The 12,200-nt window shown below is 46.1% G+C and overlaps 2 protein-coding genes and 13 non-coding genes across 15 annotated transcripts in view; 6 read left to right on the top strand and 9 right to left on the bottom strand.

Annotated features, from left to right (window-relative positions):
* The window catches only part of LOC137491106 (uncharacterized), a 1,257,671-nt gene that overhangs the window by 245,838 nt on the left and 999,633 nt on the right, over positions 1-12,200 (top strand). The gene's annotated exons all lie outside the window — the stretch shown is intronic.
* LOC101884655 (uncharacterized) overlaps positions 1-12,200 on the top strand; it is a 108,639-nt gene that overhangs the window by 82,849 nt on the left and 13,590 nt on the right. The window lies entirely within an intron of this gene.
* trnav-aac (transfer RNA valine (anticodon AAC)) lies at positions 37-109 on the bottom strand. Its single transcript has one exon. It is a non-coding gene; the product is annotated as a tRNA-Val (tRNA).
* trnal-cag (transfer RNA leucine (anticodon CAG)) lies at positions 1,441-1,523 on the top strand. Its single transcript has one exon. It is a non-coding gene; the product is annotated as a tRNA-Leu (tRNA).
* trnam-cau (transfer RNA methionine (anticodon CAU)) lies at positions 2,600-2,672 on the bottom strand. Its single transcript has one exon. It is a non-coding gene; the product is annotated as a tRNA-Met (tRNA).
* On the bottom strand, positions 2,777-2,849 carry trnav-aac (transfer RNA valine (anticodon AAC)). The gene has a single exon. It is a non-coding gene; the product is annotated as a tRNA-Val (tRNA).
* trnal-cag (transfer RNA leucine (anticodon CAG)) lies at positions 4,181-4,263 on the top strand. The gene has a single exon. It is a non-coding gene; the product is annotated as a tRNA-Leu (tRNA).
* On the bottom strand, positions 5,340-5,412 carry trnam-cau (transfer RNA methionine (anticodon CAU)). Its single transcript has one exon. It is a non-coding gene; the product is annotated as a tRNA-Met (tRNA).
* Positions 5,517-5,589, bottom strand: trnav-aac (transfer RNA valine (anticodon AAC)). Its single transcript has one exon. It is a non-coding gene; the product is annotated as a tRNA-Val (tRNA).
* On the top strand, positions 6,921-7,003 carry trnal-cag (transfer RNA leucine (anticodon CAG)). The gene has a single exon. It is a non-coding gene; the product is annotated as a tRNA-Leu (tRNA).
* trnam-cau (transfer RNA methionine (anticodon CAU)) lies at positions 8,080-8,152 on the bottom strand. Its single transcript has one exon. It is a non-coding gene; the product is annotated as a tRNA-Met (tRNA).
* trnav-aac (transfer RNA valine (anticodon AAC)) lies at positions 8,257-8,329 on the bottom strand. Its single transcript has one exon. It is a non-coding gene; the product is annotated as a tRNA-Val (tRNA).
* Positions 9,661-9,743, top strand: trnal-cag (transfer RNA leucine (anticodon CAG)). Its single transcript has one exon. It is a non-coding gene; the product is annotated as a tRNA-Leu (tRNA).
* trnav-cac (transfer RNA valine (anticodon CAC)) lies at positions 10,820-10,892 on the bottom strand. Its single transcript has one exon. It is a non-coding gene; the product is annotated as a tRNA-Val (tRNA).
* Positions 10,997-11,069, bottom strand: trnav-aac (transfer RNA valine (anticodon AAC)). Its single transcript has one exon. It is a non-coding gene; the product is annotated as a tRNA-Val (tRNA).

Genomic DNA, 12,200 nt, shown 5'->3' with positions numbered 1-12,200 from the left:
GTGGATGCTATTATTTTCTCGCCAAAAGAAGAGCACTGTTTCTGCTCGGTTTCGAACCGAGGACCTTTCGCGTGTTAGGCGAACGTGATGACCACTACACTACAGAAACCCCACAAGCGCTTTTACCAGCGAAGTTAGGCCTGCAAGGATAAAACAAGGCGTACGCGTTGGTCAATCGAGCGGACAAAGCCAACTCAGCGTGACAAGCTCCCTGCAGGTATTAGGGCCAATTTACAATCCGGGCCCGACACAGCTGTACAGGTCCTTGCGAAATGTCCCCTTTCGTCACATTTGAAGCACCTGAATTCTGGGCGTTCCTTCATCACATTTTCTGAGCTCATGCATAGTCGACAGGTTTTTACCTGATTGGTGTGCATGACTCTAAAGTGCTGTGGCGCTTCCGCCGTCTCGATTTTGGTACTGTATGGTAAGGAGACCATCTCTTCCGGAAATCTGTTTTTTACAAACCTTGTTCCATCTTCTATGTTTGTGCCAGGATACAATCTTTTTTTAATTTTAGATATGGGGAAAACTCCCCATCTCTCTAGCTTGCTTAAAATTTCTTCATTTGCTAGGTAAACAGGCAGATGCTTGAACGAAACAACATAGTCTCTGTTTTGTAACCTCCGTACTTCAGATTTCACTCCTTTAATTGTCAATCCATTGTCTATTAAAATTTCGGTGTCATCTTCAGTCTCCATTGTTACTTCATACTCCCTTTGTTTGTTTGGGTCTCACCGCCAGCATTCTTTCTTCTCCAATCAGCTCCGTGACTGCTTTGGTTATATCAAATCTTCTTGCATCTTTTACATTTTCTACTTCTACAGTTACTGTTGCTTCCTTTGTGCATACTCTTCTTTGTACCTCTTGCTTATCCTTACCTTTCTCACCTCTTCGTTGGCCGGGCTCTTCATTTTATTTATCTCTTTGTCTGTTGTCAAGTCCATTTTCTTTACCTCTCCGTCTATTATCCAGCCCATTTTCTTTATCCTTTCTTGCAAGTCCCTCCATTTCCATGTCGTTGCCGGGGAATCTGTCCATGATTAAAAATAAAACACACTACATAACCACCCTTCAGTCAGCAAAATGCTGCTGTTAGGTGGTTTTTAAAGACAAAAAGAAAACAAACAAACAAAAACACTCAAGGTCAATAAACAAAAAGGTAGACAAACAAAATGGGGAGAGCCTTTCTCTCCTTACTGCTGCCAACTCACTTCCTGTTTGCTCTATAGCCCCCTCAGGGTGGTGTGGCCGTAAGCAATGACAGCTGTCAAGTGTTGGCTATTGAAACTATGCGCAGCCCCAGGAGGCGAGCACAGATTAGCTGCCTGCAGCGCCAATGAGCTGGACAGCCGGAGCTGGGCAAGCTGTGAAGCACCAGATTCCATGTCACGGTACTGCGGTGTGGCTCCCAGGAGACAGCTCCTGCCAAGCTTGCATGTCAGGATGGCCGAGCGGTCTAAGGCGCTGCGTTCAGGTCGCAGTCTCCCCTGGAGGCGTGGGTTCGAATCCCACTTCTGACAAACCGATCCTGCGGCAGTGCGCTCAGGCTGAATTCTTTAACTCTCTGCCCCCATGTCCGAACGATACAGTAACACTGACAAAGTGCCGCATCACGCGGGCTTTAATGCAAGTGCACTGAAAGGGGATCAAAAGAATTGTCCTGGGATGGTGTTGCTTTTTAAGGTTTGCAGGGCATTTTTTTGGTCAAATCCTCGTACAACGTCAAGTCATGACATTTGACAGATCCATGCCCTTGTATCGTGGATCATCCAGTGAGCAGAGAGCCAATTGAGAATGTGCGTAAAAGCAAATCTGAATGTTTCCGCCCAGTTGCTAACAGGAGACCCTCCGCTTGTAAAGCCATCGTGATAACCACAGGAGCCTCCGGTTAGGGTGAGAGCACTGTCTTGTGGTGCCAGCGCAGAGAGACGGAAAGTCACTTTCCACAATGTTTTCATTCAATGTTCTACGCTGGTGGAATCACCTTCCCATTCCCACTCGGATTACGGATACACTGGTGTCCTTCAAACGACAGCTAACACCCATCTCTTCAGAGTACACCCGAACCCCGGTGAATATCCCTCTCTCTAAAGAAAACGAAACTCCTACTCCAGCACTAAATTCTCTGAGCACAAACAAATGACTTGGAATAAATAGCCCTTTTTCGTATGCATTGCCTCGTCTTGTTGAATACCTCCACTATTGTATGTCGCTTTGGACAAAAGTGTCCGCTAATTGTATGCTTCCGCCCAGTTTCGAACAGGAGACCTTTAGCGTGTAATGCAAACATGATAAACACTACACTACGGAAACCAATAGGCCAGTGCTGCTTCAAGTATTTATAGTCTTTTTTTATAGAGCTGTCTTGTACGGTCTGCACCGTGAAGGGCCAGCAAACGCATTGGCCACCTGCTCATGCACAACACAAAGCTAAAAGAAATCAGATTCTACGCAAGTTTGCGACACCGCGAGGGGCGGTAAACACTGAGCTGAATTCAAACTTCTAGCCTCACACCGCTCTGCAGAAAGAATGTTTTCAGTGAACGTCAGTACTCAACAGAAGCCTGATTTGACAATTGTCATAAAAGCCAGAGGTTGTTTCCGCCCAGTTTCGAACTGGGGACCTTTCGCGTATGAGGCGAACGTGATAACCACTACACTACGGAAACCTTCAGGCAAATCGAGCTGATAACCCTTTTTGATTGGGTGCCTGTCGACGATCATTGCTGGTGCGGCAGTGGATGCTATTATTTTCTCGCCAAAAGAAGAGCACTGTTTCTGCTCGGTTTCGAACCGAGGACCTTTCGCGTGTTAGGCGAACGTGATGACCACTACACTACAGAAACCCCACAAGCGCTTTTACCAGCGAAGTTAGGCCTGCAAGGATAAAACAAGGCGTACGCGTTGGTCAATCGAGCGGACAAAGCCAACTCAGCGTGACAAGCTCCCTGCAGGTATTAGGGCCAATTTACAATCCGGGCCCGACACAGCTGTACAGGTCCTTGCGAAATGTCCCCTTTCGTCACATTTGAAGCACCTGAATTCTGGGCGTTCCTTCATCACATTTTCTGAGCTCATGCATAGTCGACAGGTTTTTACCTGATTGGTGTGCATGACTCTAAAGTGCTGTGGCGCTTCCGCCGTCTCGATTTTGGTACTGTATGGTAAGGAGACCATCTCTTCCGGAAATCTGTTTTTTACAAACCTTGTTCCATCTTCTATGTTTGTGCCAGGATACAATCTTTTTTTAATTTTAGATATGGGGAAAACTCCCCATCTCTCTAGCTTGCTTAAAATTTCTTCATTTGCTAGGTAAACAGGCAGATGCTTGAACGAAACAACATAGTCTCTGTTTTGTAACCTCCGTACTTCAGATTTCACTCCTTTAATTGTCAATCCATTGTCTATTAAAATTTCGGTGTCATCTTCAGTCTCCATTGTTACTTCATACTCCCTTTGTTTGTTTGGGTCTCACCGCCAGCATTCTTTCTTCTCCAATCAGCTCCGTGACTGCTTTGGTTATATCAAATCTTCTTGCATCTTTTACATTTTCTACTTCTACAGTTACTGTTGCTTCCTTTGTGCATACTCTTCTTTGTACCTCTTGCTTATCCTTACCTTTCTCACCTCTTCGTTGGCCGGGCTCTTCATTTTATTTATCTCTTTGTCTGTTGTCAAGTCCATTTTCTTTACCTCTCCGTCTATTATCCAGCCCATTTTCTTTATCCTTTCTTGCAAGTCCCTCCATTTCCATGTCGTTGCCGGGGAATCTGTCCATGATTAAAAATAAAACACACTACATAACCACCCTTCAGTCAGCAAAATGCTGCTGTTAGGTGGTTTTTAAAGACAAAAAGAAAACAAACAAACAAAAACACTCAAGGTCAATAAACAAAAAGGTAGACAAACAAAATGGGGAGAGCCTTTCTCTCCTTACTGCTGCCAACTCACTTCCTGTTTGCTCTATAGCCCCCTCAGGGTGGTGTGGCCGTAAGCAATGACAGCTGTCAAGTGTTGGCTATTGAAACTATGCGCAGCCCCAGGAGGCGAGCACAGATTAGCTGCCTGCAGCGCCAATGAGCTGGACAGCCGGAGCTGGGCAAGCTGTGAAGCACCAGATTCCATGTCACGGTACTGCGGTGTGGCTCCCAGGAGACAGCTCCTGCCAAGCTTGCATGTCAGGATGGCCGAGCGGTCTAAGGCGCTGCATTCAGGTCGCAGTCTCCCCTGGAGGCGTGGGTTCGAATCCCACTTCTGACAAACCGATCCTGCGGCAGTGCGCTCAGGCTGAATTCTTTAACTCTCTGCCCCCATGTCCGAACGATACAGTAACACTGACAAAGTGCCGCATCACGCGGGCTTTAATGCAAGTGCACTGAAAGGGGATCAAAAGAATTGTCCTGGGATGGTGTTGCTTTTTAAGGTTTGCAGGGCATTTTTTTGGTCAAATCCTCGTACAACGTCAAGTCATGACATTTGACAGATCCATGCCCTTGTATCGTGGATCATCCAGTGAGCAGAGAGCCAATTGAGAATGTGCGTAAAAGCAAATCTGAATGTTTCCGCCCAGTTGCTAACAGGAGACCCTCCGCTTGTAAAGCCATCGTGATAACCACAGGAGCCTCCGGTTAGGGTGAGAGCACTGTCTTGTGGTGCCAGCGCAGAGAGACGGAAAGTCACTTTCCACAATGTTTTCATTCAATGTTCTACGCTGGTGGAATCACCTTCCCATTCCCACTCGGATTACGGATACACTGGTGTCCTTCAAACGACAGCTAACACCCATCTCTTCAGAGTACACCCGAACCCCGGTGAATATCCCTCTCTCTAAAGAAAACGAAACTCCTACTCCAGCACTAAATTCTCTGAGCACAAACAAATGACTTGGAATAAATAGCCCTTTTTCGTATGCATTGCCTCGTCTTGTTGAATACCTCCACTATTGTATGTCGCTTTGGACAAAAGTGTCCGCTAATTGTATGCTTCCGCCCAGTTTCGAACAGGAGACCTTTAGCGTGTAATGCAAACATGATAAACACTACACTACGGAAACCAATAGGCCAGTGCTGCTTCAAGTATTTATAGTCTTTTTTTATAGAGCTGTCTTGTACGGTCTGCACCGTGAAGGGCCAGCAAACGCATTGGCCACCTGCTCATGCACAACACAAAGCTAAAAGAAATCAGATTCTACGCAAGTTTGCGACACCGCGAGGGGCGGTAAACACTGAGCTGAATTCAAACTTCTAGCCTCACACCGCTCTGCAGAAAGAATGTTTTCAGTGAACGTCAGTACTCAACAGAAGCCTGATTTGACAATTGTCATAAAAGCCAGAGGTTGTTTCCGCCCAGTTTCGAACTGGGGACCTTTCGCGTATGAGGCGAACGTGATAACCACTACACTACGGAAACCTTCAGGCAAATCGAGCTGATAACCCTTTTTGATTGGGTGCCTGTCGACGATCATTGCTGGTGCGGCAGTGGATGCTATTATTTTCTCGCCAAAAGAAGAGCACTGTTTCTGCTCGGTTTCGAACCGAGGACCTTTCGCGTGTTAGGCGAACGTGATGACCACTACACTACAGAAACCCCACAAGCGCTTTTACCAGCGAAGTTAGGCCTGCAAGGATAAAACAAGGCGTACGCGTTGGTCAATCGAGCGGACAAAGCCAACTCAGCGTGACAAGCTCCCTGCAGGTATTAGGGCCAATTTACAATCCGGGCCCGACACAGCTGTACAGGTCCTTGCGAAATGTCCCCTTTCGTCACATTTGAAGCACCTGAATTCTGGGCGTTCCTTCATCACATTTTCTGAGCTCATGCATAGTCGACAGGTTTTTACCTGATTGGTGTGCATGACTCTAAAGTGCTGTGGCGCTTCCGCCGTCTCGATTTTGGTACTGTATGGTAAGGAGACCATCTCTTCCGGAAATCTGTTTTTTACAAACCTTGTTCCATCTTCTATGTTTGTGCCAGGATACAATCTTTTTTTAATTTTAGATATGGGGAAAACTCCCCATCTCTCTAGCTTGCTTAAAATTTCTTCATTTGCTAGGTAAACAGGCAGATGCTTGAACGAAACAACATAGTCTCTGTTTTGTAACCTCCGTACTTCAGATTTCACTCCTTTAATTGTCAATCCATTGTCTATTAAAATTTCGGTGTCATCTTCAGTCTCCATTGTTACTTCATACTCCCTTTGTTTGTTTGGGTCTCACCGCCAGCATTCTTTCTTCTCCAATCAGCTCCGTGACTGCTTTGGTTATATCAAATCTTCTTGCATCTTTTACATTTTCTACTTCTACAGTTACTGTTGCTTCCTTTGTGCATACTCTTCTTTGTACCTCTTGCTTATCCTTACCTTTCTCACCTCTTCGTTGGCCGGGCTCTTCATTTTATTTATCTCTTTGTCTGTTGTCAAGTCCATTTTCTTTACCTCTCCGTCTATTATCCAGCCCATTTTCTTTATCCTTTCTTGCAAGTCCCTCCATTTCCATGTCGTTGCCGGGGAATCTGTCCATGATTAAAAATAAAACACACTACATAACCACCCTTCAGTCAGCAAAATGCTGCTGTTAGGTGGTTTTTAAAGACAAAAAGAAAACAAACAAACAAAAACACTCAAGGTCAATAAACAAAAAGGTAGACAAACAAAATGGGGAGAGCCTTTCTCTCCTTACTGCTGCCAACTCACTTCCTGTTTGCTCTATAGCCCCCTCAGGGTGGTGTGGCCGTAAGCAATGACAGCTGTCAAGTGTTGGCTATTGAAACTATGCGCAGCCCCAGGAGGCGAGCACAGATTAGCTGCCTGCAGCGCCAATGAGCTGGACAGCCGGAGCTGGGCAAGCTGTGAAGCACCAGATTCCATGTCACGGTACTGCGGTGTGGCTCCCAGGAGACAGCTCCTGCCAAGCTTGCATGTCAGGATGGCCGAGCGGTCTAAGGCGCTGCATTCAGGTCGCAGTCTCCCCTGGAGGCGTGGGTTCGAATCCCACTTCTGACAAACCGATCCTGCGGCAGTGCGCTCAGGCTGAATTCTTTAACTCTCTGCCCCCATGTCCGAACGATACAGTAACACTGACAAAGTGCCGCATCACGCGGGCTTTAATGCAAGTGCACTGAAAGGGGATCAAAAGAATTGTCCTGGGATGGTGTTGCTTTTTAAGGTTTGCAGGGCATTTTTTTGGTCAAATCCTCGTACAACGTCAAGTCATGACATTTGACAGATCCATGCCCTTGTATCGTGGATCATCCAGTGAGCAGAGAGCCAATTGAGAATGTGCGTAAAAGCAAATCTGAATGTTTCCGCCCAGTTGCTAACAGGAGACCCTCCGCTTGTAAAGCCATCGTGATAACCACAGGAGCCTCCGGTTAGGGTGAGAGCACTGTCTTGTGGTGCCAGCGCAGAGAGACGGAAAGTCACTTTCCACAATGTTTTCATTCAATGTTCTACGCTGGTGGAATCACCTTCCCATTCCCACTCGGATTACGGATACACTGGTGTCCTTCAAACGACAGCTAACACCCATCTCTTCAGAGTACACCCGAACCCCGGTGAATATCCCTCTCTCTAAAGAAAACGAAACTCCTACTCCAGCACTAAATTCTCTGAGCACAAACAAATGACTTGGAATAAATAGCCCTTTTTCGTATGCATTGCCTCGTCTTGTTGAATACCTCCACTATTGTATGTCGCTTTGGACAAAAGTGTCCGCTAATTGTATGCTTCCGCCCAGTTTCGAACAGGAGACCTTTAGCGTGTAATGCAAACATGATAAACACTACACTACGGAAACCAATAGGCCAGTGCTGCTTCAAGTATTTATAGTCTTTTTTTATAGAGCTGTCTTGTACGGTCTGCACCGTGAAGGGCCAGCAAACGCATTGGCCACCTGCTCATGCACAACACAAAGCTAAAAGAAATCAGATTCTACGCAAGTTTGCGACACCGCGAGGGGCGGTAAACACTGAGCTGAATTCAAACTTCTAGCCTCACACCGCTCTGCAGAAAGAATGTTTTCAGTGAACGTCAGTACTCAACAGAAGCCTGATTTGACAATTGTCATAAAAGCCAGAGGTTGTTTCCGCCCAGTTTCGAACTGGGGACCTTTCGCGTATGAGGCGAACGTGATAACCACTACACTACGGAAACCTTCAGGCAAATCGAGCTGATAACCCTTTTTGATTGGGTGCCTGTCGACGATCATTGCTGGTGCGGCAGTGGATGCTATTATTTTCTCGCCAAAAGAAGAGCACTGTTTCTGCTCGGTTTCGAACCGAGGACCTTTCGCGTGTTAGGCGAACGTGATGACCACTACACTACAGAAACCCCACAAGCGCTTTTACCAGCGAAGTTAGGCCTGCAAGGATAAAACAAGGCGTACGCGTTGGTCAATCGAGCGGACAAAGCCAACTCAGCGTGACAAGCTCCCTGCAGGTATTAGGGCCAATTTACAATCCGGGCCCGACACAGCTGTACAGGTCCTTGCGAAATGTCCCCTTTCGTCACATTTGAAGCACCTGAATTCTGGGCGTTCCTTCATCACATTTTCTGAGCTCATGCATAGTCGACAGGTTTTTACCTGATTGGTGTGCATGACTCTAAAGTGCTGTGGCGCTTCCGCCGTCTCGATTTTGGTACTGTAAGGTAAGGAGACCATCTCTTCCGGAAATCTGTTTTTTACAAACCTTGTTCCATCTTCTATGTTTGTGCCAGGATACAATCTTCTTTTAATTTTAGATATGGGGAAAACTCCCCATCTCTCTAGCTTGCTTAAAATTTCTTCACTTGCTTGGTAAACAGGCAGATGCTTGAACGAAACAACATAGTCTCTGTTTTGTAACCTCCGTACTTCAGATTTCACTCCTTTAATTGTCAATCCATTGTCTATTAAAATTTCGGTGTCATCTTCAGTCTCCATTGTTACTTCATACTCCCTTTGTTTGTTTGGGTCTCACCGCCAGCATTCTTTCTTCTCCAATCAGCTCCGTGACTGCTTTGGTTATATCAAATCTTCTTGCATCTTTTACATTTTCTACTTCTACAGTTACTGTTGCTTCCTTTGTGCATACTCTTCTTTGTACCTCTTGCTTATCCTTACCTTTCTCACCTCTTCGTTGGCCGGGCTCTTCATTTTATTTATCTCTTTGTCTGTTGTCAAGTCCATTTTCTTTACCTCTCCGTCTATTATCCAGCCCATTTTCTTTATCCTTTCTTGCAAGTCCCTCCATTTCCATGTCGTTGCCGGGGAATCTGTCCATGATTAAAAATAAAACACACTACATAACCACCCTTCAGTCAGCAAAATGCTGCTGTTAGGTGGTTTTTAAAGACAAAAAGAAAACAAACAAACAAAAACACTCAAGGTCAATAAACAAAAAGGTAGACAAACAAAATGGGGAGAGCCTTTCTCTCCTTACTGCTGCCAACTCACTTCCTGTTTGCTCTATAGCCCCCTCAGGGTGGTGTGGCCGTAAGCAATGACAGCTGTCAAGTGTTGGCTATTGAAACTATGCGCAGCCCCAGGAGGCGAGCACAGATTAGCTGCCTGCAGCGCCAATGAGCTGGACAGCCGGAGCTGGGCAAGCTGTGAAGCACCAGATTCCATGTCACGGTACTGCGGTGTGGCTCCCAGGAGACAGCTCCTGCCAAGCTTGCATGTCAGGATGGCCGAGCGGTCTAAGGCGCTGCGTTCAGGTCGCAGTCTCCCCTGGAGGCGTGGGTTCGAATCCCAGTTCTGACAAACCGAGCCTGCGGCAGTGTGCTCAGGCTGAATTCTTTAACTCTCTGCCCCCATGTCCGAACGATACAGTAACACTGACAAAGTGCCGCATCACGCGGGCTTTAATGCAAGTGCACTGAAAGGGGATCAAAAGAATTGTCCTGGGATGGTGTTGCTTTTTAAGGTTTGCAGGGCATTTTTTTGGTCAAATCCTCGTACAACGTCAAGTCATGACATTTGACAGATCCATGCCCTTGTATCGTGGATCATCCAGTGAGCAGAGAGCCAATTGAGAATGTGCGTAAAAGCAAATCTGAATGTTTCCGCCCAGTTGCTAACAGGAGACCCTCCGCTTGTAAAGCCATCGTGATAACCACAGGAGCCTCCGGTTAGGGTGAGAGCACTGTCTTGTGGTGCCAGCGCAGAGAGACGGAAAGTCACTTTCCACAATGTTTTCATTCAATGTTCTACGCTGGTGGAATCACCTTCCCATTCCCACTCGGATTACGGATACACTGGTGTCCTTCAAACGACAGCTAACACCCATCTCTTCAGAGTACACCCGAACCCCGGTGAATATCCCTCTCTCTAAAGAAAACGAAACTCCTACTCCAGCACTAAATTCTCTGAGCACAAACAAATGACTTGGAATAAATAGCCCTTTTTCGTATGCATTGCCTCGTCTTGTTGAATACCTCCACTATTGTATGTCGCTTTGGACAAAAGTGTCCGCTAATTGTATGCTTCCGCCCAGTTTCGAACAGGAGACCTTTAGCGTGTAATGCAAACATGATAAACACTACACTACGGAAACCAATAGGCCAGTGCTGCTTCAAGTATTTATAGTCTTTTTTTATAGAGCTGTCTTGTACGGTCTGCACCGTGAAGGGCCAGCAAACGCATTGGCCACCTGCTCATGCACAACACAAAGCTAAAAGAAATCAGATTCTACGCAAGTTTGCGACACCGCGAGGGGCGGTAAACACTGAGCTGAATTCAAACTTCTAGCCTCACACCGCTCTGCAGAAAGAATGTTTTCAGTGAACGTCAGTACTCAACAGAAGCCTGATTTGACAATTGTCATAAAAGCCAGAGGTTGTTTCCGCCCAGTTTCGAACTGGGGACCTTTCGCGTGTGAGGCGAACGTGATAACCACTACACTACGGAAACCTTCAAGCAAATCGAGCTGATAACCCTTTTTGATTGGGTGCCTGTCGACGATCATTGCTGGTGCGGCAGTGGATGCTATTATTTTCTCGCCCAAAGAAGAGCACTGTTTCTGCTCGGTTTCGAACCGAGGACCTTTCGCGCGTTAGGCGAACGTGATGACCACTACACTACAGATACCCCACAAGCGCTTTCACCAGCGAAGTTAGGCCTGCAAGGATAAAACAAGGCGTACGCGTTGGTCAATCGAGCGGACAAAGCCAACTCAGCGTGACAAGCTCCCTGCAGGTATTAGGGCCAATTTACAATCCGGGCCCGACACAGCTGTACAGGTCCTTGCGAAATGTCCCCTTTCGTCACATTTGAAGCACCTGAATTCTGGGCGTTCCTTCATCACATTTTCTGAGCTCATGCATAGTCGACAGGTTTTTACCTGATTGGTGTGCATGACTCTAAAGTGCTGTGGCGCTTCCGCCGTCTCGATTTTGGTACTGTATGGTAAGGAGACCATCTCTTCCGGAAATCTGTTTTTTACAAACCTTGTTCCATCTTCTATGTTTGTGCCAGGATACAATCTTCTTTTAATTTTAGATATGGGGAAAACTCCCCATCTCTCTAGCTTGCTTAAAATTTCTTCACTTGCTTGGTAAACAGGCAGATGCTTGAACGAAACAACATAGTCTCTGTTTTGTAACCTCCGTACTTCAGATTTCACTCCTTTAATTGTCAATCCATTGTCTATTAAAATTTCGGTGTCATCTTCAGTCTCCATTGTTACTTCATACTCCCTTTGTTTGTTTGGGTCTCACCGCCAGCATTCTTCCTTCTCCAATCAGCTCCGTGACTGCTTTGGTTATATCAAATCTTCTTGCATCTTTTACATTTTCTACTTCTACAGTTACTGTTGCTTCCTTTGTGCATACTCTTCTTTGTACCTCTTGCTTATCCTTACCTTTCTCACCTCTTCGTTGGCCGGGCTCTTCATTTTATTTATCTCTTTGTCTGTTGTCAAGTCCATTTTCTTTACCTCTCCGTCTATTATCCAGCCCATTTTCTTTATCCTTTCTTGCAAGTCCCTCCATTTCCATGTCGTTGCCGGGGAATCTGTCCATGATTAAAAATAAAACACACTACATAACCACCCTTCAGTCAGCAAAATGCTGCTGTTAGGTGGTTTTTAAAGACAAAAAGAAAACAAACAAACAAAAACACTCAAGGTCAATAAACAAAAAGGTAGACAAACAAAATGGGGAGAGCCTTTCTCTCCTTACTGCTGCCAACTCACTTCCTGTTTGCTCTATAGCCCCCTCA

This window comes from Danio rerio, chromosome 4 (assembly GCF_049306965.1).
Source record: "Danio rerio strain Tuebingen ecotype United States chromosome 4, GRCz12tu, whole genome shotgun sequence".
Classification (NCBI taxonomy): domain Eukaryota; kingdom Metazoa; phylum Chordata; class Actinopteri; order Cypriniformes; family Danionidae; genus Danio; species Danio rerio.
This window is presented reverse-complemented; position numbering and strand designations above follow the sequence as displayed.